Below are 23715 nucleotides of genomic sequence, written 5' to 3'. Positions count from 1 at the left end.
GATGAAGCACCAGGCACTAGGACCCTGGTGCAGCCGGGCTGTAAAACACAGAACCCCAGACAGGCTGCGGCAACTTCAAAGCAGGAGCTGCTGCTGCCACCGGATAGCGGCAGGCACTAGGACCCTGGGGAGCCGGGCTGTAAACACAGAACCCCAGACAGGCTGCGGCAACTTCAAAGCAGAAGCTGCTGCCGCCACCGGATAGCACCCATGCACTTCAAGGTAGGTAGGGCTGTAGAGGCAAGAATGTGTTTTGGTTTTACAGATGGGGCACCCGACGATGTGGAGTTTGCTGATCTTGGCGATGGTGGGACCGGGAGAACTCCGCAGAGGCGAGACAGAAGAGTCCTTCGACTGACCGGGTTAGGGTGACTGAGGGCAGGCGGGTGTGTTCAACCTGTGAGGGGGACGTTCCTTTGGGGAGACGGTGGTGGCCCAGGAAGCTGAGGCTGGACATGAGGGATCGGTCCTCGGACTGGGAACGGACTGGACAACACCTAACGGACCATCACGGGGTCACCGGGTAGGATCACCGTTTGCGGGGATAAGGGGTGGGCTTCTGACCAGGGCATTTATTTGTGTTCATGGGGATCTACCAAGGCATGTCCACAAGGGGCATTAATCACTTTTGTAAGGTGGTGGCAGAACCCAGGGAACGGGATAAATTGACCGCAGTGGGGAGGGATGTGTAACGCCCAGGGAAGGGATGACTGTAGAAGCTACCGAACTGCTGGTTCAGGTAAAGCGACCCCTGCCCACAGCCCAACCGATCGACCCTCACAACTGTCCGATCACCACCAGGGGGGAGCCTGAGAATGGTTTAGTGTTTGCCCCCACAAAGGAAATGTTGTACAGGGGGTACATTATGCTGCCGCCTCAGTTGGACTAAACCTTTCAGCTGCAGGTATCGACGATGGAGGATAAATGAAGAGCCCTCAACGGGAAGAAGCGAAGTGCAGCCAAGAAAGGAGGATCCTTGATGAAATAAACAAATGCAATTGTAAATAGTTGTATGGATTCGCGGGTCCCAGTTACTTGACTGGGATATATGTACAGGGACCCTTACGTTTGGGGTTCCGGTGAAATGTGTACTTGAGTGGGATATATGTACAGGGACCCTTACGTTTGGGGTTCCGGTGCAATGTGTATATGTTACTGTCTGCTTGAATTAAGTATGGTCTTGTCTTTCCCTTTCATTGAAATCAGGGGTAGCCTAGATTAAGGGAACTGTCTTGGGACTTGTAGTTTCGCATGTTGTTGGGGGGGGGACCTACGGTCCACACAAAAGGAAATAATTGCCCTTCACCTGTGTCGATACGGTCCAAGCAGGTAGGGACGTATCGAAGGGGCATCTGTAAGGTTTTCGGGCAATTCGGCCCTTTTGGAGAAACTCAGAGACTGTAAACTGACTTTCCAGCCAAGGGAACAGAACCAGTTTTCCCAGCAGGCTTGGCCCGCTGAGCTGAGTGGGGACATAAGCACATAAATATTTACAAACACCCCCCTAGGAGCTACAAGGAAGAAGGAGCCAGACAACAAGATAACATCAAGACACAGACAAAGGGGCACGGGAATACACAGGAGGCTTGCATGCAAGCAGGACAATGGGATGGTCATAGCCCCATGCAAATGTAAATGACCTGGCCTCCACCAGAGCAGAATCCAATCAACACCCCATCAACATAGCAGCATCTCCGGAGCAGATGGAAGTCTTTGAAAATCTTCAAGGGAGCTCAACCTCGTTATCTCAAAAAACAGACTGGAGGCGGACCTAGGGGAGGTACTCCCATCTCGACAGCTCTGACCGGCTCAAAGGGGGCGGGACCAGCGGGAACTTTAAAACTTACCTTTTCAATGCAAAAGGGGCTGGCCGATCACAGAACAAAGCCAGGTAAAGCAATATAAAAGGGGCTGTGTTTTCAATTGGGGGTCTCTTCGTTCCTGGCTCGACCTCTGCACCCCTGACTTGACCTCTGCAGCCTGTGACCGTAAGTAACCCGCAGCAGCTTGCGAAGCTCCCTTGATTTTAATAGTGGTTGAGGCTTTGGGGAAGGAAACTTGTTTTGTGCCTTGTGATTTTGCTAAAACCTGTGTAACCGTAAGAATTTTCGTTGTGTCCGCTATATTACTTTTGAATAGACTTAGTTGTATTAGAGCATAAGATTTTATTGTGTTTCTTCTGTTGATGATTTTGACCTGGGTTTTACAATAAATCTTGATTTGATGCTAATTGGAGTCGTTTAAATTCTTCAATCCTTCACCAGCGATCTCTGACCAAGTCATTGTTAAAAATACTCCTCACCTTAATTCCGGGTTCAAGAATCGAGGGTCATCTTGAGCGGTTCACTCAGGACAGACTGCTGGTTAGGAAATAAACAGCAGTGTCCTATTCTCTCTCTTGGGAAGGCTACTCTAGTGGAGTAGGAACCGGGTGGGGGTTGTACCACCGGCAAGAGAGAGAATCACCTGGGTATTGGTAGGGGTCTGGAGATCTGTGTGATATAAGTCTCAGGCTGTCGGTTAGGAATAAACAGCAGGCTTGAATCAGTGCTCTCTTCAGTGGAAGTGTCCCAGTGCGACATCCCCTGGCCTCTGAAGTTTCAGTGCCAGCTGAAGAGAGACACACACAGATATTCAAACCCCAGATATCGGCCCAGTAGTGGAGTAGCGAAGACGGCACCCTCTACACCAGCCTATTGGAGAGCGGATGGTGTTAGCTGTATTATTTTTACACTAACTGATTTTACTCTCTATTGGAGTAACTGGCTGATGGTGTGAACACAGACTTCTTGCTTTACAACTCAGTCCCCTTCCCTTGTCCCAATCTCTTTCTGCCACCCTGCTTTCAGACACCAAAGAACTGCCATCTGACCAGTTACAGCACACCTCGGAGGAAGAGACAGAACAAAAGTACAGCATTGATGAAGAGGCCATGTCCCTTAATCCGGCAATTGTAACCACCAGATATTGGAATTGCACTTGCCCGAGAGACTAATGAAGAGTCAGGATCTGCATATGATGAGACACTGGGCACCAGTGGGCTACAGTCCCACTTACAGATTAATTCTGTTGCAGGGCACTCAGCTGGGGCGACATACAGGAAGAGTCATTTCCAAAATGGCAGAAAACATAACGCAGAGCTTCCCCTTTGCTCAGCTTTTCACCATTTTAGGTAATTTGGATATTTTGAATTCTCCCTCTGTGTACCCGGACAGGCGCTGGAATGTGGCGACGAGGGGCTTTTCACAGTAACTTCATTGCAGCGTTAATGTAAGCCAACTTGTGACAATAAAGATTATTATTATTATCTTCCTGCCACAGTGCAGATCCAGAGACACTGGGGGAATTTGATGGTCCGCCCTTCTGGTGTTTAGAGAGCATCTGTGGCAGAGAGAGCATTTAATCAATGGGAGGGTGGTGAGCTAGCAACCTGCGGCTTTCCCACCTCTGTCAAATGTTAATCTGGGATGGGATATCTCAGGGTTGGACTTCCCATTGATTTGCCAATTGAGGATTTTAGGTGGCCAATGAAGAATCATTTAAGGCAGGCCTTTTGTCATGTGGCGTGCATGGCAAGTAAACCTTGTGGGGGAGAAATGGGGTTTATCATTCAAAGGCATTCGGTGCCTGGTCAAAGGATCTGACATCGGGAAGAGCCAGGCCCTTCCCCCATCTTTGCTGCTAATCCGCTCCCTCCTCAACCACGACTCCCGCCCATGAAACCCCTCCTGCCATTATTTACATATGACCTGGATCGTTCCTCAATCCTGTTCCTCCAGTGGATGTCTTTCCGCAGCAGCGGCCACATCCCTTACGCTGCTGAGCAAAAGAGTTGCTGGTCTCGAACAGGCTGATTGCTCCTGGTGGGCAGATTGTCCCCCCTGCAAGCCTCAATGATCCTAAGGAAGGCGCATTGGTGGCCACCTAAATGCCTGAGATGCACTTAATACCTGCAGGCCTTCAGGGAGGAGGAAACATGGGTCTTCCGTTGGCTCTTTCACCAGCAGGCAAGATCCCTGACACCTCCATTAAATCTCCCCCACTCCACTCACCAATACAGCTGAAGCTCCCAAAATTATTGCAGAATTTGTGTGGTCAGTGTCAGGCCCACACAGAAGTACCCAAGGATGTGTGGAAAAATGAACACTTTATGTTCTTTAAAACAACATGGAGAATGAGCATCCTGGATTGTAACAAGATAGAGCCAAGGGGGTCAGGTGAACTCCGTCCTTGGCTGTCAACATGCACGTAGCCGCCCAAGGCTGGAAGTAGCCTGCCTGTCTGCTCAGGACATTAAAAGGAAAATCGCCATTTGTAACAAGCCTTTCCGAAGATATTAAAAATACATAGGTGGGAATCTCTGAGCCCGCGCCGGCTCGGAGAATAGGTGTGACGCCGAAATGGCACGCGGCACCGTTCCGACGCTGGGACGCGAACCTCCGAACCCACGAAAACTGCGCAAACGCGGCGGGTGCCGCGCGGCCCGGAGAATCACGAGAGGAGCCCGGCGTGCGATTCTCCGGGCCCCCAACAATACTGCAGCCTGGATGGGCCGAAGTCCCGCTGGCGTAACCCGAGGCGTTCAAGTAATCTGCTTCAAACCAGTCATGCTGGCTGACGCTCAACCGGAGGAGGTAGGGCTCGGTGTGCAGGGACCTCGGGCTGGAGGAACGGGCACGGCCATGGCTGCGGGTGGGCGGTTGGGAAAACAACCACGGCAGTCGGCAATGACCCGCCATGACAGGGCGGTGCCAACGCCGCGGACGCCATTACGGCGGCCATGCTGATGGGCACTCACCTCAGTCGCTGCCTCAGCCCAGGCCTCTCGGCCATTCGGATGAGTGCCTCCACGGGGCCCCACACACCCATCCGGCGGCATTCACTGGCAGGTAGGTCTAGGGCAGCACCCACGGCAGCCCCCGTTGAGGGCAGTGCAATTAAACTGTGCCCTGACAGGAGGAATGGGTGACAGGTGTTGTGGCACCGAGCAGACGGGCGGGTGTGGGGGGGCATGCTTGACTGGGGCGCGAGTTGCCAACTAGGGCGGCCATGTAGCCCATGGCACCTGGTTATGGAGGAGGTTATGCGCCATGGTGGAACTTTGTTGACCGCCCCCCAATGCAGATCATAATGTTTGGCCATCTTCCAGCGTTGTTAGCCGCCGTGGCGGGCGCCGCTGCCCTGCATGAAGCCCTGTGGGAGCCAGAGCAGGGATGTCTCAGTGAGGAGGCGGCGGCTGCAGCAGAGGTGTGGGCCGCAGAGGGGCAGGTTCCAGCCATTCAGCCTGGAGGGCCGCCCGCCCGACAGGTGGAGAAGGAGCAGGAGGAGGAGGAGGACCACGATGAGGAGGAGCCACAGGGGGAGGATGCCAATGGGGAGGAGGAGGTGGTGCCACAGAGGCGCCTAATGAAGCCTCGTGTGTACCGGTGCCGCCTGTCTTTCCAGGACTTCCCGGACATGGCATGCAGGAGGAGACTCCCGATGAGCCGGGAAACCGTCGCCCACATATGCCACCTGAGGCACACCTGGCACCGCATGGGACTGGGGGCAGGACACCCTCTCCCTGTGGCCACCAAGGAGACGGCCACCCTGAACTTCTATGCCACGGGGTCATTCCAGTCTCCGAGTGGGGCTCTGTCTGGCATCTCCCAGGCATCGGTGCACAGGTGCATCTGTGCAGTGACTGATGCTCTATATGCCCTTGTGGACCGGTACATTCAGTTCCCCGTGCCCACCAGGATGCCCGGGCAACAGCTTCCGCTGCAGTTGCAGGATACCCATGGTCCAGGGGGTCATCGATGGGGTGCACGTCGCCATGCGGCCACCATCGCATAACAGGCCGATGTTCATGAACAGGAACGGGACCTACCCATGAACGTGCAGGTAGTCTGTGACCAACAGATGAAGATCCTGCACGTCTGCGCCTGGTACCCAGGCAGTGTACATGACTCGTTCATCCTGGCCCAATCATTCATCCTCGGCTTGTTCGAGGGTCCTCTGTGTGTCCGTCCTCTGTGTGTCCGTCGCCTGTATGTCCGTCCTCTGTGCATCGGTCCTCTGTGTGTCCGTCCTCTGTGTGTCCATCCTCTGTGTGTCTGTCCTCTGTGCGTCTATCCTCTGTGTGCTCGACCTCTGTGTAGCCGTACTCTGTGTGCCCGTCCTCTCTGTGTCCATCCTCTGTGTGTCCGTCCTCTATGTGTCCGTCCTCTGCATGTCCGTCCTCTGTGTGTCCGTCCTCTGTGTGTCCATCCTCTGTGTGTCCGTCCTCTATGTGTCCGTCCTCTGTGAGTCCGTCCTCTGTGTGTCCGTCCTCTGTGTGTCCATCCTCTGTGCGTCCGTCCTCTATGTGTCCGTCCTCTGCATGTCCGTCCTCTGTGTGTCCGTCCTCTGTGTGTCCGTCCTCTGCATGTCCGTCCTCTGTGTGTCTATCCTCTGTGTGTCCGTCCTCTGCATGTCCGTCCTCTGTGTGTCCGTCCTCTGTGTGTCTATCCTCTGTGCGTCCGTCCTCGATGTGTCCGTCCTCTGCATGTCCATCCTCTGTGTGTCCGTCCTCTGTGTGTCCATCCTCTGTGTGTCCGTCCTCTATGTGTCCGTCCTCTGCGTGTCCGTCCTCTGTGTGCCCGTCTTCTGTGTGTCCGTCCTCTGTGTGCCCGTCCTCTGTGTGTCCATCCTCTGTGTGTCTGTCCTCCCTGTGTCCATCCTCTGTGTGTCTGTCCTCTGTGTGTCCGTCCTCTGTGTCCGTCCTCTGTACGTCCGTCCTCTGTGTGTCAGTCCTCTCTGTGTCCGTCCTCTCTGTGTCCGTCCTGTGTGTCCGTCCTCTGTGAATCCGTCCTCTGTGTATCCGTCCTCTGTGTATCCGTCCTCTGTGTGTCCGTCCTCTGTGTGTCCGTCCTCTGTGTGTCTGTCCTCTGTGTATCCGTCCTCTGTGTATCCGTCCTCTGTGTGTCCGTCCTCTGTGTGTCCGTCCTCTGTGTGTCCGTCCTCTGTGTGTCCATCCTCTGTGTGTCCATCCTCTGTGTATCCGTCCTCTGTGCGTCTATCCTCTGTGTGTCCGTCCTCTGTGTCCGTCCTCTGTGTGTCCATCCTCTGGGCGTCCGTCCTCGGTGTGTCCATCCTCTTTGTCTGTCCTCTGTGTGTCCGTCCCCTGTATGTCCGTCCTCTGTGCGTCTGTCCTCTGTGTGCTCGTCCTCTGTGTGTCCGTCCTCTCTGTGTCCATACTCTCTGTGTCCATCCTCTGGGTGTCCGTCCTCTGTGTGCCCGTCCTCTGTGTGTCCGTCCTCTGTGTGTCCATCCTCTGTGTGTCCATCCTCTGTGTGTCCATCCTCTGTGTCCGTCCTCTGTGTGCCCGTCTTCTGTGTGCTCGTCTTCTGTGTGTCCATCCTCTGTGTGTCCGTCCTCTGTGTGTCCATCCTCTGTGTGTCCGTCCTCTGTGTATCCATCCTCTATGCGTCCGTACTCTGTGTGCCATCATCTGTTGCCCTTCTTCTGTGTGTCCATCCTCTGTGTGCCTGTCCTCTGTGTCCATCCTCTGTGTGTCCGTTCCCTGTGTGTCCATCCTCTGTGTGTCTGTCCTCTGTGTGTCCATCCTCTGTGTGTCCGTCCTCTGTGTGTCCGTCCTCTGTGCGTCTGTCCTCTGTGTGTCCGTTCCCTGTGTGTCCATCCTCTGTGTGTCCGTCCTCTGTGTGTCCGTCCTCTGTGCGTCTGTCCTCTGTGCGTCTGTCCTCTGTGTGTCCGTCCTCTGTGCGTCTGTCCTCTGTGCGTCTGTCCTCTGTGTTTCCATCTTCTGTGTGTCCGTCCTCTGTGTGTCCGTTCCCTGTGTGTCCGTCCTCAGTGGATCTGTCCTCTGTGTGTCCGTCCTCTATGTGTCCGTCCTCTGTGCGTCCGTCCTCTGTGCGTCCGTCCTCTATGTGTCCGTCCTCTATGTGTCCGTCCTCTGTGTGTCCATCCTCTGTGTGTCCGTTCCCTGTGTGTCCGTCCTCAGTGCATCTGTCCTCTGTGTGTCCGTCCTCTATGTGTCCGTCCTCTGTACGTCCGTTCTCTGTGCGTCCGTCCTCTGTGTGTCCGTCCTCTATGTGTCCATCCTCTATGTGTCCGTCCTCTGTGTGTCCATCCTCTGTGTGTCCATCCTCTGTGTGTACGTCCTCTGTGTGTCCGTCCTCTGTGCGTCAGTCCTCTGAGCGTCCGTCCTCTGAGAATGTACAAACTCCATACAGACAGTCACCCAAGGCTGGAATTGAACTCTGGCACTGTGAGGGAGCAACGAAAACCATTGTGTCACCATGTCGCCTGAATGGGGCTGGTTTAGCTCACTGGGCTAAATCGCTGGCTTTGAAAGCAGACCAAGGCAGGCCAGCAGCGTGGTTCAATTCCTGTACCAGCCTCCCCGAATAGGCGCCGGAATGTGGCGACTAGGTGCTTTTCACAATAACTTCATTGAAGCCTACTTGTGACAATAAGCGATTTTCATTTCATTTCATTTGATATAGCATGAGGAGAGGTGTTGAAATCCAGAAATGGTGTCCGCAATTACTTGTAATGATGTTATGGTGAAATTAACGTTTACAAAGAAATGAGGAAAAAATAAATTACACTGAAACACAGCAATGGTTTTACACAGTATCAATACTTTATGACAATTCTGTCATGATATTCAGGTTAACATCATGGAGCAAACAGACATACATACTGATGGACAGATCAACGGACCAATCAACACACACACAACACCACAGCCAATCACAGGCAAGAGCATACACAGTACAGAACAGGGAACACAACACTTCCTGGGCATTCCAGCAGGAGACAGCTCAGGGCACAGAGCTCACAGCAAGCCACTCAGACATCCACCATGTGCTGAGTGCCACTCCAAGATAGTGTTAGGAATGGGTCCACAGATTCGAGGGTAATGATCGAACCTCAGTAACCAGTTTACCAGTGTAAATATTGTTAGTAATAAAACTGAGTTGTACCATTCGCAACCGTGTTGGTTCGTCTGTGTAACAGAGTACCCAACACATCATAGTACCAGGATTAGAACCCGGTAACTATGGGACCGACCTATGAATCCTCAGGAATCTGCCTTTCGGCGCCATGGACACCATCAGCACGCCGCAGCCATTACAAATCGCTGGAAACCTCGGCGTCAATTGGAAGCTGTTCAAACAGCGCTTCCAGTTGTTCCTGGAAGCCACCGAAAGGGAGAGCGCTTCGGACACCAGAAATATCGCCATCCTCCTCTCCACGGCAGGTCAACACGCCATCCATGTCTACAACTCCCTGGTGCTCGTAGAAGGTGAGGACAAGGCCAAGTACAAGACGGTCCTTCTCAAATTCGACCAACACTTCAACGTCGATGTCAACGTGAGTTTCGAGAGGTATCTCTTTCAGCAGCGCCTGCAGGGTAAGGATGAGCCCTTTCAATCTTTCCTTACACACCTCTGTATACTCGCGCAGTCCTGCGGTTACGACACCACCTCCGATTCGATGATTCGGGACCAGATTGTTTTTGGGGTCACCTCGGGCGCCCTACGCCAGCAGCTCCTAAAATTAAAAGGTCTCACCGTAGCCTCCGTAAGCTAAGCCTGTGTCCTGCATGAAAACGCGATTAGCCGCTACTCCCAATTTCAGGCGGCCGAATCGGCGCGGCAGGGGTCCTACGGGGCTGGATCGCCGAGGCAGGCGTCCTACGAGGCCGAACGGGTCCAGGCGATCGAGTTCCTCCTGGCCCGCGGCCCGGACGAAGGCGGCCATTTCGCACGCTTTCCGAGGCCTCCCATGTTTGTGCGCGCCAAAAAAGACGTTGACACAGAGGGACGTGATGCGCAGGCGCACTCGACGCAAGATCGAACTGCGCATGCGCAGTGGCGCAACGAACGCCATGACATCACAACGTGCGGCAAATTGCGGAGCCGCACATTTTGAGCGGCAATGTCCGGCAAGAACCCGACAATGCCTCCGCTGTGGCAAGATGGGCCACTACGCTGCCTGCTGTCGAGCAGCTCAACCTGCCAATGTTCCCCAACTCCGACAGCCTCGTAGGGACGTGCGGACCATTCAGCCACCTTACTACGAGTCGTGCCCAGACGATATCCAGACCAGTGACACAGACGACCGGGACGCCTTCCGTGTTGCGGTCGTTGATGGGAACCGAATGTCTCCAGCCAGGACCCACCAGCCGATGCCAGTGAACAGCGTCAATCAGGGTGATGAATGGTGTGCCACCCTAACGGTCAACCGATCACTGATAACATTCCGTCTGGACACTGGCGCCTCCGCCAAACCCATAGCATGGTCAGCCTTCTACGTCATGAAGGTCAGACCTCCAATTCGGCCATCCCGTTGCAAGATGGTCGACTACAATGGAAACATTATCCCGGCTATGGGATCCTGCCAGCTCCAGGTGACACACAACACACACACGGCCACACTCTCATTTGAGATAGTCGGATCATCAAAGGACTCCCTGCTAGGCGCACAGGCGTGCAAGGTTCTCCACCTCGTGCAACGGGTCCACGCTCTGTCTCCAGAAGGCACATCTGACTTCCCAGATGCAGAATTCATGGCACAGCTCCAATCGCTCCTCGCCCACAACCAGGAGGCATTCGAGGGCATGGGAACACTGCCCTACACCTACAAAATACGGCTCAAACCAGACGCCACCCCGGTCAATCACACACCTCGCAGGGTCCCAGCGCCACTCAAAGACAGCCTCAAGCAGCAGCTGCAGGATCTCCAGGACCAAGGGGTGCTATCCCGGTTCACGGAGCCCACGCCATGGGTCAGCTCCATGGTGTGTGTTAAGAAACCTCCCGGTGAGCTCCGGATCTGCGTTGATCAAAAAGACCTCAAAAACAACGTAATGAGGGAACACTACCCCAAACCCAAACGGGAAGAGATCACGAGCGAAATGGCCCGGGCTAAAATCTTCACAAAACTGGATGCTCGAATGGTTTTTGGCAGATCCAACTGGATCAGTCCAGCCGAAAGCTGTGCACCTTCAACACCCCTTTCGGCAGGTTCTGCTATAACAGAATGCCATTTGGCATCATCTTGGCATCCGAGGTCTTTCGCAGGATCATACAACAGATGATGGAGGGCATCGAAGGGGTGCGCGACTACGTGGACGACATCATCATCTGGTCCACCACACCACAGGAGTATATCAATCGTCTCCAGCGCGTCTTTGCGCGCATACGGGAAAACGGCCTGCGCCTCAACCGAGCCAAGTGTTCTTTCGGCCAAACCGATCTGAAGTTTCTGGGGGACCACATATCCTGGTCAGGGGTCCGTCCGGATGCAGACACGGTGAGTGCCATCACAGCCATGCCGCAGCCGGCAGACAAGAAAGCAGTGTTACGCTTCCTAGGCATGGTCAACTTCCTGGGGAAGTTCATTCCCAACCTTGCCTCCCACACGACGGCTCTGCGCCACCTCGTCAAGAAGTCCACGGAGTTCCAGTGGCTGCCCACACACCAGAAGGAATGGGAGGAGCTCTTAAGCGCACCACAGCCCCTGTATTGGCGTTTTTCGACACATCTCGTGACACTAAAATTTCGACTGGTGCCAGCCAGTCCGCCATTGGGGCGGTACTCATACAGCGGGATGACACTGCATCATGGGCCCCAGTCGCCTATGCCTCGCGGGCCATGACCCCCACAGAACAGCGCTACGTGCAGATCGAAAAGGAGTGCCTGGGTTTGCTAACCATGACTAGGTGTATGGTCTCCTCCTGTTTACCGCTGAGACTGACCATCGCCCCCTGGTCAGCATCATAAATAAGGACCTGAACGAGATGACCCCTCGCCTCCAGCGCATCCTACTTAAACTCAGGAGGTACGACTTCCAACTGGTCTACACCCCGGGAAAGGACGTTATCATTGCGGATGCCCAATCTAGAGCAGTGAGCACACCGCCCGACTCGGAGGGGTTCGTCTGTCAGGTCGAAGCACAGGTGGCCTTCACATCGGCAAATCTGCCAGCCGATGACTCCAGTCTGGCCCGTATTCGCCGGGAGACTGCGGCTGACCCCCTTCTACAACGGCTGATGCGCCACATGACGGGAGGGTGGCTCAAAGGGCAGTGCCCGCAGTTCTACAATGTCCGGAACGACTTAGCCGTCATTGATGGTGTCCTTCTAAAGCTGGACCGGATTGTGATTCCACACAGCATGCACAAGCTGGTCCTCGACCAACTACACAAAGGCCATCTGGGGGTCAAGAAGTGCAGACGGAGGGCCCGAGAAGCTGTGTACTGGCCGGGCATCAGTGATCAACTGCCCCACCTGCCAAAGGTTTCAGACGGCGCAACCTCCTGAGACGCTTCAGCCCCATGAGCTGGTGACGTCCCCCTGGGCGAAGGTGGGTGTGGACCTTTTTCACGCGCTCGACAGGGACTATGTAATCGTCATTGATTACTTTTCAAACTATCCAGAGGTCATACGCCTGCACGATTTGACATCGTCCGCTGTCATAAGGGCCTGCAAAGACACCTTCGCTCGCCACGGCATTCCGATTACTGTCATGTCGGACAATGGGCCTTGTTTTGCCAGCCAGGAATGGTATTCCTTTGTTGCTTCGTATGGCTTCACACACGTGCGTCCAGCCCTCTGCTTCCCCAGTCCAATGGAAAGGCGGAGAAGGGCGTTCACATCGTCAAGCGGCTCCTATGTAAGGCTGCTGCTGCAGGATTGGATTTCTGCCTAGCCTTGCTGGCCTATCGCTCGGCCCCACTAGCCACTGGCCTCTCACCAGTCCAGCTGTTGATGGGTCGCGCCCTCAGGACCACTGTGCCATCCATTCTGGTACCCACAACCAACCATGCTCCGGTACTGCACAGGATGCGACGGCAGCGCGTTCGCCAGAAGATGGCATATGGCACACGGGGAACTGATCTTCCCGCCCTGGCCCCTGGAGACGACATCCGCATCCACCTACCAGAAGGTGGCTGGTCAGCACCTGCCGAAGTTCTCCAGCGCGTGGCTCCCCGCTCGTTCCTGGTTTGCATGCCTGATGGATCCATTCGCAGGTGCAATCGCCGGGCTCTTCGCGTACTTCCACGCTCGCTACGGGAACTTACACCGGTACCATGCCCTCCTGTTCTTCCTGATGTCGACTTCGTGGAGTTTCCTGCCACCATGCCCCTTCCGGCGTCACCTGTGGCCAGGCCCATTCCTCAGCCGGTGGATCCTGACCCACCCTTGAGGCGGTCAACCCGAATTCGTCGCCCACCTACTAGACTGGACTTATGAGCCTGTTTGTACATTGAACTCATACTGCCACTGTGTTAATATGTTTCTGCTCTTCCTTGTCGTTACAGGAATTTGTTTTGTCGTTCAACATTTCCCTGTCCTTTGTTTATGGTACAACCTCGTTGCTGTGTCGCACCCGACATCGCCCCTTGTATATAGTTTAGCCCCATGTACATGCTGTAGATATTGCACACACACACATTCAGCTGCACTCAGTACACATCTCTATTTATAACCACATAGGCACATGTTCTTGTAAAAAAGGGGATGTCATGATATTCAGGTAAACATCATGGTGCAAACAGACATACATACTGATGGACAGATCAACGGACCAATCAACACACACACAACACCACAGCCAATCACAGGCAAGAGCAGACACACTACAAAACAGGGAACACAACACTTCCCGTTCATTCCAGCAGGAGACAGCTCAGGGCACAGAGCTCACAGCAAGCCACTCAGACATCCACCACTCCAAGATAGTGTTAGGAATAGGTCCATAGATTCAAGGGTTATGATCGAACCTCAGGAACCAGTTTATCACTGTAAATATATGTTTGTAATAAAACTGAGTTGTACCATTAGCAACCGTGTTGGTTCGTCTGTGTAGCAGAGCACCCAACACCAAATTCCACACAATCTTAATTTACCTACCTCCAGAGCTAACCTTCCCAGTATCTATTGAGCAACTTCTTATAGATTTTTAAATCTATAAAAGTCCAGTAATTCTTTTTACCACACATTGCCTTTAATTTCCCTTGGGGTGTCCTCTCAGGTTAACAGCAACTGTTTTTTTTTCGATCTGACTTCATTCACACTGCTTACTGAGAGTTGGCCAGTGATTCCTGCTTTCTGCTGTGATCTAAAACAACTACCCACATAGGTTTCAGTACCTCCTTAAATATGTTATTTCTTTTTGATCTCTCCATTGTCTCACCCAGTCTCTTTCAAAATGTTCTCTCACGGAATTGATTAACTTAATTTATTTACTTTAGCTTTTAACATTTAAAAGAAAAGTAAACTCACTCTATCCATACTGTACCTGTGACGCCTTAATTTTCTTCCTGCCTAAAGAGCTGGCTTTTAAAGCAGACCAAGGCAGGCCAGCAGCACGGTTCAATTCCCGTACAGCCTCCCCGAACAGGCGCCAGAATGTGGCAACTAGGGGCTTTTCACAGTAACTTCATTTGAAGCCTACTTGTGACAATAAGTGATTTTCATTTCATTTTTCATTTCATCCACTCAGATCAGAAACGCATACCTCAGTTTATTGTTGGCTCAGGGCTACTCCTGAAGACTAAGCATAACAAGTTATATCGATCTGATAGATCTGAAAACAGCATATAGTCTGACTTTTCCTTTCCAATTATTCCACTTCAGACTCCCTAATGGTTATGCTTGCTCTATTTAATGTCTAGGGACATTGGCTATGATGAAGGTTTTGTGTGTAGCCTCTGCTCTAATACTTGCATTAAATAATCCTTGTTGGTACGCATGGGAATTCAAATGCCTTTTCCAGTTTCCTCTGGTAAACAGATAGAATCTGCAACACATGAAGATATTCACTCCAGTGCTAAATTAGGAGGAAGCAATGAATATTATTCTAGGATTTTATATTCACTGGGGAGTGGATTGAGACTACTACATCTGAATTAACTTGCAATTGTCAACAATGATCAGCATGAGAAGATCTTTATTTCCTTCTCCTAGATGGAAATTGAATCTGGTCTCCGCAGGAGAATGAAGTCTTTCCAATTGTCTAAACTAGGTGCTCTACCCATTCTCTTGTGACTCATTAAATTTAGAATTACAAAAAGTGATCCAAATAGGGGTAAAACTAAATGTAATAAGGAAGGAAATATTTTAAAATCTGATAAAAGACGATAGGATAAAATATTTTGGTTGCATTGTTTGACAATAATACATGAAAAGATCATGGGCTGGATTCTTCGATTTTGAGGCTATGTTCCCATGCCGGCGTGGGAACGGTTGCGTTTTACAACAGAAAAAATAGCATAAAACGGCTACTGATCCTCCGTTTGGCCGGGGTCTAGCATGCCGGCAGCGTAGAGCACCCAGGACTGTGGTTGTGCATGCGCGCAGCGGCAAACTGCAGCGGCTGCGCCATGCTACATGGTGGCGGCTGCTGGCAGACCTGGCCCGCAAAATAGTCTTCCCCTTTGGCCGGCGCGCGTGCCCCGGACCACCACGCCACAGTGCCCCCAGCCCCTGATAATGACCCCCTGCCTGCAGATCGGCCCTCCCCCTACTGTGGCTGTGCTGGACTGAGTCCGCAGCCACCATGCCGAGTTCCCGACGGGTGAGACTGCACGTGACCGACGCCGCCGGGAACTCGGTCAGTTGGGGGCGGAGCATCGGGAAGGCGGGCCTCAGGGATTAATAGAATTATTGAATTTACAGCGCAGAAGGAGGCCATTCAGCCCATCGATTCTGCACCGGCCCTTGGAACATAAGAACATAAGAACTAGAAGCAGGAGTAGGCCACCTGGCCCCTCGAACCTGCTCCACCATTCAATGAGATCATGGCTGATCTTTTGTGGACTCAGCTCCACTTTCCGGCCCAAATACCATAACCCTTAATCCCTTTATTCTTTCCAAAACTATCTATCTTTATCTTAAAAACATTTAATGAAGGAGCCTCTTCTCCTTCACTGGGCAAGGAATTCCATAGATTCACAACCCTTTGGGTGAACAAGTTCCTCCTAAACTCAGTCCTAAATCTACTTCCCCTTATTTTGAGGCTATGCCCCCTAGTTCTGCTTTCACCCGCCAGTGGAAACAACCTGCCTGCATCTATCCTATCTATTCCCTTCATAATCTGATATGTTTCTATAAGATCCCCCCCCTTATCCTTCTAAATTCCAATGAGTACAGTCCCAGTCTACTCAACTTCTCCTCATAATCCAACCCCTTCAGCTCTGGGATTAACCTAGTGAATCTCCTCTGCACACCCTCCAGTGCCAGTACGTCCTTTCTCAAGTAAGGAGACCAAAACTGAATACAATACTCCAGGTGTGGCCTCACTAACACCTTATACAATTGCAGCATAACCTCCCTAGTCTTAAACTCCATCCCTCTAGCAATGAAGGACAAAATTCCATTTGCCTTCTTAATCACCTGTAAAACAACTTTTTGCGACTCATGCACTAGCACACCCAGGTCTCTTGCAAAGCACCCTACCCAAGCCCATACCTCCACCCTATACCAGTAACCCAGTATCCTCACCTAACCTTTTTTGTACACTTGAGGGCAATTTAGCATGGCCAATCCACCTAACCTGCACATCTTTGGACTGTGGAAGGAAACCGGTGCACCCGGAGGAAACCCATGCAGATACGGGAAGAATGTGCAGACTCCGCACAGACAGTGATCCAAGCCGGGAATCAAACCTGGGACCCTGGAGTTCTGAAGCAACTGTGCTAACCACTATGCTATCCTGCTGCCCCTCGCCCCCTGCAGTGACCTGAGGCCATCGATATGCCACTTTGGAGGGGGCGGAGCATCGCAAAAGCGGCACTGCCCTGACTGGTTGGGAATTGTGATTCTTCGGCCGATTGCCTAACACAATTTCGGTGTCGCCTACCGGAGAATCCAGCCCCATTTTCCACCCTGCCCAATTTTAGTTTCTTCCTCCATTAATACTGAAAGCTTTTGAAATTATTCAGAAAGCAACAAGTAGCTTTCTGCGATAAATCAGGACACATGTATTGCAGTAAGAAAACCCGCTCTTGTGAAATTAAGGCCTCATTGCGAGCAACATTTTTGTCTGTGATATAAGATATGTTAACTATCAAAACATAAAACTATAACCAAATATTGCACTGTGAAAATGTGCTGGGTGCAAAACTGCTCAAAACATTTGTGGTCCTGAGTGATGAACTTCTTTCAAGACTTTTTCCAAGACGTGGCCACCTTAGCCTGGTTGTGATACTTGCTGGATTTAGCTCATAAAGTTATTTAAAATTGGATATTACTTGTGAAAATGGGTGTCTCAGAGTTCAGGTAAATGTAGGTAGTTTTGGGACCAAGGGATAATTTCATGTCTACTTATGTGTGATTGTGTATTATAATCCTCTTGTCATGTGTGCTTTTGTTTTTCTTTTAAATGACTGACCTGTTCCTCACTGGGTGCGGCGACACAGTGGCACAGTGATTAGCACTGCTGCCTCGTAACTCCAGGGATCTGCGTTCAATCCTGCCTTGGATGACTGTCTGTGTGAAGTTTGCACTTCCTACCTGTTTTTGCATGGGTTTAGTCTGGATACTCTGGTTTCCTCCCACCAGCCAAAGATGTGCGGGTTAAGAGCTTTGACAAAGAGTCTTCCAGATAGCTCTATTCTCTCTTCACAGACCCTGTCAGACCTGGTGAGATAGTCCAGTATTTTCTGTCTTATTTCAGGTTCCAACATCGGCAGTATTTTGCTTTTACATGCAGGTTAGGTGGACTGGCCATGCTAAAATTATCCCTTTGTGTCCAAAGATGTGCAGGTTAGATGAGGTTAGAGGGATAGGGCGGGGGATTGGGCCTAGGTAGGTGCTCTTTCAGAGGGTCAGTGCAGATCCAGTGGGCTGAATGGCCTCCTTCTGCACTGGAGGGATTCAATGGTTTCAGGTTCCATGGGTTGCACACCATTCCTCACATTATACCAGAACAAAAACACATACCACAAAGAGTCACTGTTCTAAGTTAGCCTTCTGGGTTTTGTGATACCCTTGCATTTAACATCAGCATGGTTCATAACACATGTTATGCAGCAGGAACAAGCCCTCCCCGCATGCTATTTAAAGATATCAACTAATTAATGGATCATTTCTGTCATGATATTCAAACACACACATCATGATAGACACACCAACAGACAAATCAGAACACACAACACCACAACCAATGACAGAAAGATATAAAAGCACAGACACGACCCCTGGTGGTCAGTAAGAGCTGCAGAGGAGAACCAGGACACAGCTATTGCCAGAGACACTCAGGGAGACAGCACGTGCAGAGTATCCAGAACGAACTGTATTATAAGAGTTATAATAAAATAGAGTTGTACCACATACAACTGTGTTGGCTCATCTGTGCACCAGAGCACCCAACACCACATGGTACAGGAGTGGATCGATACCTGCCGGCATACCTCAGTGTACAGAGACAACCAGCAGTGCCCAGGCATGATGTACAAGCTCCCAGTTCCGCAGGCGCTCCAGTGCGACGGCGACCTCCACGAAAACTGGCGGCGATTCCGGCAAATGTTCGAGTTGTTCCTGGCGGCAGCTGAACTCAAGGACCTGGATGATAAGGAAAAAATTGAATTTCTCCTCACCGTCGCCGGTGCAAGGGCAAGAGCAATGTTCAGAAGGTTCAGGTTCTTCAGGAGGCAGCAAAGGCACGATTACCAGGCAGTCATGGGCAAATTCGCCAAGTACTGTGAAGAATACGCAATCCAATGGGGACTTAAAGGTAAGAAAAGCTGCAGTACTCACCTCGTGGCTGGGATCCCGGAGCCCGAAATCCCGGGCCTGAGAAAAGGCTGGGTCGAGGTCGGCGGCCATCTTGCTAAAGGTATAACGCTAGCACAGTTGCGCGAGAAGTGCGCAGAACCGGAAGTTTCGTTTGCGCATGCGCGAGATGCTGCGCATGCGCAGTCAAGAAAACGGCCATCGGTAAAGGAACAGCGATCTGAGCATGCGCAGTCGCTTCCTACATGCTACATACCGAGCGTCAGGATGTCAGAGGCCCAAGACTGGATCAATTTAAAAAGGAAATGTCCCAAATCCAATTTAAAAGGGAAACGTCCCAAATCAAAAAAACAAAAATCTGTTAAAGCTGTAAAACAACCTTCCTTCACCTGGAATGACAGCACAGTGCCGCAAATTGACCCAGGAGATGAATTTAACCTCCGAAGAACCCTCCGACAAGCAGTTACCTACGCACAAGCCGATGATTCCGACCTTGAATACTTCGATGACGATTTTTACAGTGTTTCCGGACCTCGCGAGCCCAATGATAGCTCCGTGGTCCTATATGACTATGACTCGGACGAACCTTTCGTGTTGCACATTGGCGGCCCCCACATTGAATCCGACGCAGATGCGGATTCATTTTTCGGATTTGAGGATCTTCAATCCAGCAGATATGACGTTCCAACTTATCAGTACCGGATGATGCTGCAGCCTGACATTAACAGACAGGGAGCGGTGCAAGCACACGAAGAGTGCCCTGCTGCCACACAGAGCGTGGTCCACGTCCCGCTCAACGTTCCCGACTCTATGAAAGAAGACATGCAAGACTCCAGAGTGCAGTCCTCGCATGAACCAGAAGTGACTCCAGTGTCACAAGCTTCCACAGCAAGCTCGTGGACAGACTCCACAATTGCAGAAATGCAAGACTCCAGAGCGCAGTCCTTGCACGAACAAGAAGTGACTCCAGTGTCACAAGCCTCCACAGAGAGCTCGTGGACAGCCTCCACGATAGAAGCAACGCAAGACTCCAGAGCGCAGTCCTTGCACGAACAAGAAGTGACTCCAGTGTCACAAGCCTCCACAGAGAGCTCGTGGACGGACTCCACGATGGAAGGAACGCAAGACTCCAGAGCGCAGTCCTTGCAGGAACAAGACCATGAGGGTCTAGCAACCTCTCCTGACCAACCAGCGGCAGACGATGCAAGTCTGCCATGCTCCCGTGAACAGCAAGAAGGATATAACAGCCTACCATGCTCCACTACACAGCAGCATGACCATGACGGTCTCTCATGCTACAATAAAGGGCACAGCGCTGAAGACTGTTCAAGCCCAACTGAAGACAAGCCAAAGGAATCGCCTCGTCCAAGCCCGAAGAAAAAAGGTTTATGCGCTGACCTTCAGGATCATTGTAGCCGAACAGAGATTAATAATGCTGCACGGCCACAGAAGGATGCTGAGGATTTGCTAACGAAATTAATTGAATGTTTAACTTGCAAGGAGCAGACTGAGAATTGCCAGTGTTTTAGTACGGATCGAAAAAACGGACAAGACATTGATCCTCAGGTAATGGAAATAACACAACCTGAATCATATCTACAGCAGGGACAAATGTCTCCCTTCAACACAATGCCGCAAAATCCCAACTTCGGAGACCAGCAGTTAGTCAGTAATGACTCTTCAAACCTGGAGGGGAACATTAATTGCATTGAACCTATACACACTCCACTGATTATTGAGCAGAACATTGGAGCAAGAATCCTGAGGACACCGACATCGAGTAGCCAGATAACGAATTTAAAACCCACAGCAGTTTCAAGTGAACCAAGTGTGCTTTCCACTAATGGTGAAGATGCAGATAAGGTCGACCCGATTGTCCATTGTACCACACTAACCCCAGTGATTAAGCAGTTATGTATGGGGAGTATAATGTGGGCAATTGAGAACAGTAAAAGAGAGACCGTGACCATGCCAGTCCCAGCAAAATCAGACCCAGAGACCATGAAGGCATGTACATTAAACAAAGTTACATATGAGGTACCTGAGAAGAAAAGTGAAACGGAATGTTCTTTGGAAAATGGTACAATGTCGATAGAAACAGTGCATCCTATATTCGAGACCATACATATGGGAGAATTTGGGGGTAATAAACAAGGTTCTGCAATGTCTGGGGGAAGATTTAAAGTTCCAAAGAAGAAAAGCCCAAATGAAGGACAATGGCAAGACAATGACAGTCCACCGACATGGTGTGCACCACCAGATGAAAACTCTGACAATTTACCCAACCCTAGTGAACAGCAAGCTGCTAATGACGACCTATCCACGGGATGTGAGACGAGTGACGACAGCATCCCACTTCCCATGCAAAAGGTGCAAGGTGACAGACCTCGCCTAGTGCGTACCGAGGCACTCAACGATCACGGTGGGACCACTGACGACTGCGGTGGCGGCGCACCGCTTCCACCCTCGATGGCTCGAGCCTCTCCACTGGTTGGTGCATTCCTGCATGTTCCGACTCCAGAAGTGCAGCTTCAGGGAATCTCGGCTGCCTCCAGTGAACCTGTTGGGACTCCGGACGGGGGGCATCGGCGGAAGGCAGACCGGACTCCAGATGGGGAGCAGCCAAGCGCCGACTCTGATTTGCGCACGCCAGACCTTGCTCCGGACGGGCGGTGTCGCGGCCTCGGTGATGGCACGCTCAGGGTGACGGCAGATGCCACGGCGACAGGGAATGGATCGCGTGGCAGTCCCACTGGGTCGGCAGTGACAACCAGCACCGGCGGTCCAAGATGGACACACCAATTCGCGCCATCGCCAGACGTTGATGCGAGCAACAATTCTCTCTCCAAGGCGACATGCTTCGACGTTTCTCTGCGGAGTCGCCCTTCCGGCACAGCAGAAGGCCGGAACCAGCGTACACGGTCTTGGCCAACTTCCACATCTGGCACAGTCATCGCCTTGCATGATATTAGTGATGGTGCTACTTCGATGGCAACGACCCATCGGCTACAAGATGCCGTCCACCACAAACATAAAAAGAAAACAGACTCCACCTTGTTCCTGGCATGCAGGGCGGATGGATTGGTGCGTAGGCGCAATCAGCGGGCTTTGTGCCGCCTTCCACGCTCGCAACTGCACCGTACGCACACGCCGGATCCTCCACTGGTTCCCAAGGATGACTTCGTGGAGATGCCACGGATCATGCCCCTTCCATCGCCACCAGAACCAAACCACAGCCAGGGCACCACTAACAAAGATGTTGAATGTTATATTTGCAAGAATGAAAAAAACCAAGCACTGCATGAAGTACAACAAATGGTAAAGTAGAGACTTCGGCAACAGCATCACCTCCAACAGCCCAAGGTGAACCAGTGTGACCCCAAATCTCCACAGCTGAACCGGCTTGAGGACCAGCCCATTCTTGAGGCGGTCACCCATTAGACTGGACTTATAATGCTGTTAATACGTTCAAAAAGTCAAACACTTCTGTATTATAACCTGTTGTTGTTTATTGTTCCAGATATCGTCTGACCGGACCAATGTTCAAGTTTTTTTTTTTCTCTCGCATCCAAGTTTTGTTATGGTACAACCTTGTTAGTGTGACGCACCCGACATCGCCCCATGTAAATAGTTACGTCATAAACACACGCTGTACACAACACAAACGCACACTCTTAGATGCACTCACGACACAATTATATTTATAACCACGTAGGCACTTGTCTTTGTAAAAAGGGGGGATGTCATGATATTCAAACACACACATCATGATAGACACACCAACAGACAAATCAGAACACACAACACCACAACCAATGACAGAAAGATATAAAACACAGACACGACCCCTGGTGGTCAGTAAGAGCTGCAGAGGAGAACCAGGACACAGCTATTGCCAGAGACACTCAGGGAGACAACACGTGCAGAGTATCCAGAACGAACTGTATTATAAGAGTTATAATAAAATAGAGTTGTACCACATACAACTGTGTTGGCTCATCTGTGCACCAGAGCACCCAACACCACAATTTCCAGTTGACTTCTTTTGGCTATTGCTATGACTTTTTTTTGCTGCTTTCGACAGTTGCTTCAAGTTTCATAAGTCTACAGAGAGTGGTGAGGCAGGAGCCAGAAAGACTTTTAGGTGACTTCAAGGCTTGTGCACAAATTTATTACTCCCACACATGATTGCAGAAGTAGGTCTTCCTTTTGGAATCAAACATGACTTAGGGAATGAACAGAGGTCATGCAAAATAGTGCAAGTTGCTGTTAAAGTGAAGAGGAGGAGGTATAATGTATTATGTTTGGGGCATGTAGCTGTCATGATTGTAAGTTAGCAGTGTGTGAAGCGAATATGAAGCTTGCAGCCATGCTAAGTATGTTGCATGTAGTAAAGCATGCACCTGTTAGGTATGAGCCCTGATTGATAGCGATTACTGGTAGATGGGTGATCGAGCCATCGTGATTTGAGCACTGCATGAGGCTAATAGTACAGTCTGTAGGATGTGTCTTTTGAAGATGCATTCATGCATTCACTAACTCGTGGAGTAAAGAGTTCATGGTTTTGTTAATGAGATAACGATGTTAATGGTGGCCTAGATTCTCCATTCTGGGGGACCAAGTGCTGCCGCCAGTGTTGAATCACAGTAACTGCATGCTGCTGCAAGCAGCGCCGGCGAGGAGCAATTCATGTCATGTCAATGGGCCAGCAGCAGCCCACATGCAGCCCACCCGAGTTTAGTCCTGGCACGTGTCCCATTCGCTGGCATCGGGAGTCATGTTCAGACCCAAACAGGCTGGAGCAGGTTTTAAACGCTTCATTCAGCACAGACTGTCGTTCCAGCCAAGAAGATGGCTGCTAAAAGACCTGCTCCAAGGTTTCTGGATGCTGTGAAGCAACAGTGCTAACCACTGCGCTACCATGCCACAACCCTGGCTCCGCTTCTCCATCTGCAACAATCACGGGATCATCTTTTCAAGAAGCG

At 51.3% G+C, this 23715-nt stretch overlaps 1 protein-coding gene across 2 annotated transcripts in view; it reads right to left on the bottom strand.

Moving 5' to 3' along the window:
- Positions 1–23715, bottom strand: part of LOC140408873 (uncharacterized) — a 98371-nt gene that overhangs the window by 9400 nt on the left and 65256 nt on the right. The window lies entirely within an intron of this gene.

This window comes from Scyliorhinus torazame, chromosome 3, assembly GCF_047496885.1.
Source record: "Scyliorhinus torazame isolate Kashiwa2021f chromosome 3, sScyTor2.1, whole genome shotgun sequence".
Taxonomy (NCBI): Eukaryota; Metazoa; Chordata; class Chondrichthyes; order Carcharhiniformes; family Scyliorhinidae; genus Scyliorhinus; species Scyliorhinus torazame.
This window is presented reverse-complemented; position numbering and strand designations above follow the sequence as displayed.